Source organism: Lycium ferocissimum, unplaced genomic scaffold, assembly GCF_029784015.1.
Source record: "Lycium ferocissimum isolate CSIRO_LF1 unplaced genomic scaffold, AGI_CSIRO_Lferr_CH_V1 ctg7370, whole genome shotgun sequence".
Lineage (NCBI taxonomy): Eukaryota > Viridiplantae > Streptophyta > Magnoliopsida > Solanales > Solanaceae > Lycium > Lycium ferocissimum.
In genome coordinates, this window is record NW_026726748.1 from 43,727 (window position 1) to 49,726 (window position 6,000).

The following is a 6,000-nucleotide window of genomic DNA, read 5'->3' on the forward strand; positions in this document are numbered from 1 at the left end:
AGAAAAAACTTTTTTTAACCAATACCAATTTTTAATCTATTTTCAAACGTGGCAAGTAGTAGTCTCCCTTCGAATGCCCTAAAAAATTTCATTGGCAAAACTATCAGATTTGGTCAGTGAAAATGAAATCATATCTTGAAGCCTATGATCTGTGGAAGTAGTAATGAAAGATAGACCCTTACAACCACTCCCTGAAAATTCTACCCTTCCCCAAATTAAATCTCATTCAGAAGAGAAAATCAAAAAATTCAAAGCCAAGACTGTAATTCAGAATTCAGTTGTAGATTTGATTTTTTCTAAAATCATTACTTGTGAGACAACAAAAGAAGCTTGGGAAAAACTAAAAAAAGAGTACCAAGAAAGTGACCGAGTCAGGCAAATGCAAACTTTAAATTTGAAAAGAGATTTTGAATCTCTTAGGATGCTAGAGGATGAGACTATTATTTAGTATTCTGAAAAGATATCTTTAATTGTTAATAAAATTAGGTTGCTTGGCGAAGATTTCAAAGATGACAGAATTGTAGAAAAAAATTCTTATGACAATTCCAGAGAGATTCGAGTCTAAAAATCATCTATGGAAGAGTCTAAAGAACTATCTACCATCTCTGTTGAAGAACTAATAAGTGTTCTTCAAGCACAAGATCAAAGTAGAGCCTCAAGACAAGACAATGTTATTGAAGATGCTTTTTATACACAAAATAGAAAAGAAAAAGTTAATTATCCTCTTTGCAAATATTGCAAAAGAAAACACACTTGGAAAAAATTTGTTAGCGGAAATCTAATGCAATATGTGGAAATTGGAAAAAAAAAACAGGCCATGTTACGAAAGTGTACAAGTTTAAAAACAATTCTCAAGCACAAAAAACAGAAGCAGAAACTAAGGAGGAGCAACTTTTTAAAATTGCAGTAACTGAAGCAAAGGAGTGTTGAAAATTGCTTTGAGCTACTGTAGTAATTTTATTTTTAGCATAATAAGTTGGTTAGGCTTAGGATGAATCTACTTTTGAATTTTAAATTTTTATTGGTTAGATTAGTCTAGTTGAGAAACTTTAGAAATTATTCTGCAGATTTTCTGTTGTTAAGTTAGCTATTTAAAGCCCTCTATGCTTAATAAAAATTGAGAGACAATTTGCAACCATTTTTAATCTTCTTTTGATGGATTGTGTTTTAAAAAACCAACATGTTGGACTTGATTCCGAGCTATGGAACACTTCTGAAGCTAAAACAGATTCTTTGGTACTTCGGAGTCTGAGTAGAAGTTTAAGAAATGTTCAAAAATAAAGAAAAATGAAGAAGTGCTAAACTTTGGCCAGGCGCACGGGCCGCGACGTGCCATTACTGATGAAAGAAATTGACCAGAAACCAACTCTCTGAAATTTTGCTCATGCGCGACGTGCCGTGTGACATGGGGCACGACGCGCCAGGCTTATCTTTGGACCTGATTTTTCCACTTCGTAGGGGTATGTTAGCCTGAGGTGATAGGTACATAGTGTAAATATATACATCAAAACATGATTTAGAGGGGACTTTTGAAACACGAAAGGTTGAGAGAGCAACTGAAGGCTGAATACACACGGATTCATTAGTTTCCATCATTAAGAATCGATCCAATACGTGAGTTTGGATCGGTAGTTTGTTGTAATGTTTTTTAGTTTCCGTTCCTTCTCAACAATGTCTTTGTATTCGATTATGGAGTAGTTTTCTATTAGGGTTTTGACGAACATGGTGTTTTGAGATTTAATTGTGGATCCAGCTTTGTTCGATAGCTCAAATTTATTAATGGACTTTTGAAACGATTTGCGAAGTTACTCAGTATTTTAGTTGAACCGAAGGAGAAAAAAAAATGTGAATAATTATACATCATATTATGGTTTGAAGTACCATTTTCTTAAGTAATCGAAAGAGCTTTTTGACTTGTTCTTTAAACTAAGATAGAAAAATTTGTGACACATTTTCTTTGAAACAAATCCATTAGCGTTTATCTTGCATATGTTCGTCGCGCTTTGCACTAGTTTATTCTAGAAGAGATCAAGTTCATTCGAAAGGAGATTCTGAATGTCATGAATGCTCTAATCAATTGTTGAACTTGTCGAAATCAACAAAACTTTAGATATGAACCTCGAAAACAGTTGGAATATTCCGATTACTTCTCTTGCACCCGTTACTTCTCTTCTTGATAATTAATCATTGTTACTCAACTCTCAGTTTTCGCGTGAGTTTATAATTTCAATTGGCTACTCATGGTTTATAACCACCGTAATTCAAAGAGTTTACTTGCTTGAATAGTATATGTAACGGTTCGCTTTTACGCGGGCACATAAAAGCTACTATTGATGCTCTTTCGGACTTTGTTTTAAAAGAGTCGCCACCTAATTTTTAGAAAATTAGGAAAACTGAGGGTGAAGGGTTTATTCAAATACTGTGAAAAATCCTTCGTAATCTAGAGTTCTAGGTAAGGGTTCTGATGATCCCCTGGGAAAGGTGTTAGGCACCCCAGTATTAAGGATCTGTACTATACGGTTGACCTTCGAATTCCAATGTATAAGTATTTGCATGAACTGTCTATTTAGTGTTTATCCTCACAAAAAATCTTGTCATTTGCATATCATTTTGAGAAAAAAGAATTTTGAATACATTCCCTTTATATATAGGGTACATAGATTTAGATAATGATGTCCGGATAAAATAATCTCCCTTTGTGTATAAGGATGATGCATTTTGCTCGTAAAGCGAGTATAAATGTTGTCATCTTTTACACATTTATTTAAAAATATGAACTTGTTATGTTTTGAGTGTATAATTTTGTCTATGCTTAACTCATACTTTGTTTGGATCAATCCGCTTAATACATTTAGAACGCTTTATCCAAGAACCCGTATCGACGAATGTTTCTTGTTTTAGGAAATACGTCTTTTGTTATAAGTCATGAAGTTGGTCTCGGATTGGGCTTTATAGCCAAAATTTTACAATTTTCTACTTTAAAAGATCTGTCCGTTTTCCTTATGGGCTTGGCCCAAATAAATTTGTGCATATAGCCTTTAAATACCCGATGTCATCAATCATTTATTCATGAGCGGGCTTTGGCCCAAAATTCCCCTTTTGTTTTTGCTGAACTTGGCCGGTTCTGGCCTTATTTTTTTCTAAAATCAGTGGGCTTTTGGCCCAATACTTTGCCAGATTTATTCATTAATTTGATCCAAAATATTTATCCTTGGCCTTATTTTGAAAACAAAGCTTGGTTTAATTTTAAAGAATATATGCTTTGGTTTTAAAACTCAGTCCGTTTTTTCTTTAACAATGTTGCAATGCTTGTGGTTTTGACATGTCCTTTTTGTTCTTGTTTAAAATTAAACCGTGTCAAAATAGTTTAACTAATTATCTATTTAAGTTTGTCAAAATCATTACGCTAAATCCGAATTTTTGAAAATGATTTTGGGGACTTAAAGTCAATCTAAGCGGCATAAGTACTGTTATCCTAAGCCTACCAATTCATACGATAAGGATTCCACTATGACATGAGTTTTTACAAGTTTTGCACAAATACATACAAAGCTCAAGATGAAGAAAAAACAAGAAACAAATAAAGGAAATGGAAAGACTAGGGGCATACCAAGCCCCTCGCTGGCCATTCTCACCCATGGCTGGGCCTTCTGCGCGCCAAGCTATTTAATTTTATCTTCACGGAATCGATATCTTCGGAGAAAGAATTTTTCTTATTAGGCCTGAGGCCCAATAGGCAGGCTGACCCCGACCCGAGTGGTCATGTGGTGAAGGGGAAAAGGAAAAAGGACCCCGGTTAGTTTATAATTTTCTAAACTCATCACGATTATATTTACAAAAAAAAAAAAAAAACATATGTATCAAATATGTATATATGTATCAAGCAAATTTATAAGCCAATGAAGTAAGGAAACTATGCAGGTGTATATAGATGTATACCACAAGGCCCACTGGCAGGTATTTGGGTAACAAGGAGGAAGGGAGAGTCATCGCCCCCTTATTCTCGATGCCGCACAAGTTCCAAGGGGTTTCATGAACCCAGGTATGGCTGGACACCAGGGGAAGGCTAAGACTAGGCCCCTACCCCAAATTACCTCATACCACCCCAATGTAGCCACAACATAGGCAGATCCCAGGACCAAACCATAATCTAACTGGCCATGTTCATAAACATAATTCAAATCATGGAACAGAGACAATCAAGTAAAATTTCTGGACATAGGCTTGAAGTAGCAGAAGTAGGACCAAACATACACTCATAAAAAGGACCCAAGGCAAGCTGAAATAAACAAAGAGGCAAAGGCCAAAATATACAGTCATGGGGGATAACACAACTACAGCCCTACCAGTGTAACATAAATGGAACAAGGAACAAAGCAACATGATCATGGAGAAACGACATGGGCTACAGTATATAGATATAAGGTGGTCAAGGAGAGGAAATAAAAACACATAACCATGGTAAGACACACACAAACTGTAACACACAAGGGAGGAAAGCCAGTACTAAAACACACAACCATGAAATGAACCAAAGCAGTTTACATCTTGCCAATGAGAAAGCATATAGAGCAAATCAAGGTATGTGGACATGGCAGGGAGAGAGGCAAGACTAAGGCCCTTCTATATCTGAATTTTCATATACAAAACCTGGTGTCATTTAAAGGCAGTTTGTACACTCTAGGAACAAGTAAACAAGACATGGTCAAGGCAACAGCTTCACACTTCTACTAATCCCTTTCTCTTTGTGTCTAACTTAAACACATATGCACACTTATTCTTCATTTGGTCAGGTCATCAATTGCTCCTACCAGTACACTTAACTCTAATCTGGGGCCTCATTTAGTCTAGGAGCAGAATCCATAGAATCCCAAGGTTCTTTGTAATGAACATGCAGCCCCCACAGGCCATAGAAGTGCCATGAGGCCCTTTATTTGAGGAGAGGGTGTTATAAACTTGGATGGACCTGGTTTTCCCTCTCTCCTTTCTCCGAGGCACCTTTAAAAGACTCATCCTAGGCCATATGGCCTTAGTTCACTTTCAACCCCCCATGTGATCATATGGGGACTGGTTTCTTAAAGTTATTTACAACCCAGAATTCAATCCAAAGGGTTTCAAAGATACATGTTCACCTAAGCAGACCTATCCATTTACACTAAGGTAATGACCATTTCTCAAACTCCTCAAGGCATCTACTAATTCAAGTCATAGCATAGATCAGGTTTACCACTACAAGTTATTCAGGTTTCCTTGGCTTCACAGTCTCACCACAGATGGGTCTAGACTCCCTATAGGTCAGGCCCTTCCATAAGCCCCATTCAAACCAACCCCAAGGACATGCACAATCAAAATAACAAGCAAATGGTAGTTCAACATATAGACTGAGCATTCCCATAGAGGCCTAATGCCAAACAGTCAAGTAATGCCACTAACCATGTAAGAAAACCATCAGAATCCCAAATCAGAAGTACACAAGGGCGCAGAGAGGACACAACACCTTGGACATTATATCAACTTATTTCAGACAAAGAAAAGCTTTGGAAGAGCCTATGACTTAGAGCACACATTTAGACTTAGTGGCTTTAACTTACCTCCCTTCATACAAGTCCAGACATACAACAAACATATTAGCTAATTAGGACTAATGTCAATTCACACATAGATGCAGACTCAAGACATTCAGTAAGGAAAAGAGGATTTCAGGAGCATATTGTATAAGCAATCAGTCAAGACAATTTTTGAACAATTTTAGTTCCTAGTAATGGCTCTTCAACTGTTTAATCTAAGCAAATTCTTTCAAAGAAACAAGAAGAAAGAGAGATAGGTTTATAACATGGTCAGGTTTAACAATCAAGGACTCAATCATCATTACAAAGAAACAAGTTCCCAGGTGAAAATCATAGGTGCACAAGTTGAGGGAAATTAGAAGGCACATGATCATAAGTAGAAGCAAATGGCAAACAACAAGGCTGGTACTCAGTCTCTTATGATATGGGCTTG